The 1,080-nt window shown below is 39.4% G+C and overlaps 1 protein-coding gene across 2 annotated transcripts in view; it reads left to right on the forward strand.

Annotated features, from left to right (window-relative positions):
- Positions 1–1,080, forward strand: part of cemip (cell migration inducing hyaluronidase 1) — a gene marked incomplete at its 3' end in the record, with an annotated part of 254,772 nt that overhangs the window by 221,272 nt on the left and 32,420 nt on the right.

Here is a 1,080-nt window from a genome sequence, read left to right on the forward strand (position 1 = left end):
AACGACAGGGGGCAAAACTCTAACCACAGTCTGCACAGCAGCACTTCATGTGGACAAAACCCAAGTTTGTTTTTCATTGCTAGTTTTCAAAACTCTACACACTTATCCCATGGCTTTAATTCAATTCAATTCAATTTCATTTATAGTATCTAATAATGAGAGTTTTTTGAAGACACTTTACAGATAGAGTAGGTCTAGACTACACACTATGATTTACAAAGACCCAACAATGAGTCACGTGATCGGCTTGACAGAGATGGGGGGCGTTGGGTTATGTGGTTCCAACACTGATATTCTATCACTTTGCGCTTGATAGAGTCATTTAAGGAACAAAACCCAATGCGGCGATATGAATGCCATTGCAGAGGCATTATTATAGAAACAGAAAAACTACCTCGATCCACGTTTTTCTCAGATTCAGTCTCAGATTCAACAGGTGGGGATTGACATGCCCAGCTAGCATCTCTTACCCCTCTCTTGGCTCTATCAGATCTGCTGTGGACAATCTAAAAACTATTGTGGAAAGCAACTCAAGTTGTCTTGATAGCCATCGCCACGCTTGTCAAGAGCTGGAGGTGAAGCTAGCAGATATGGAAGACAGAAACAAAAGATGCAACATCTGCATCGTCAGGCTGAAAGAGGGACTAGAAGGCTCTAATGCTATTCAGTGTCTCTTGCACTCTCTGCGTAAGTGGTTCCTGAAATCGGCAGAAACTCAGATCGAGATTATGAGAGCCAACTGAATCTACAGTGATAGCCCAAAGAAGAACTCCTCTACTAAAACTTGTTCCCTAATGCTGGTGAGAGGCAGGAAAAGACCCACAATGCTTTATATTACTATTATGTACCTTTAGTTTGTAATTTCTAATTAAGTAATTAAGTAAATTACTACAGACAATGAAAACATCTATTGGAGCAAACTGCTGATTTTATAATGAAACAAAAATGTTCATGTGAAGGAATTTTACTCTTTTTAATGAAAATATTGTGTGGTGTGAAGTCACTTAAATTATTAAAACTGTAAAGATGAAAGGTGCTTTCACTCGGGGTTCAGTGTCTTGCCCAAGGACACTTCGACAT

The sequence above is a fragment of the Etheostoma spectabile genome, chromosome 15 (genome assembly GCF_008692095.1).
Source record: "Etheostoma spectabile isolate EspeVRDwgs_2016 chromosome 15, UIUC_Espe_1.0, whole genome shotgun sequence".
NCBI lineage: Eukaryota > Metazoa > Chordata > Actinopteri > Perciformes > Percidae > Etheostoma > Etheostoma spectabile.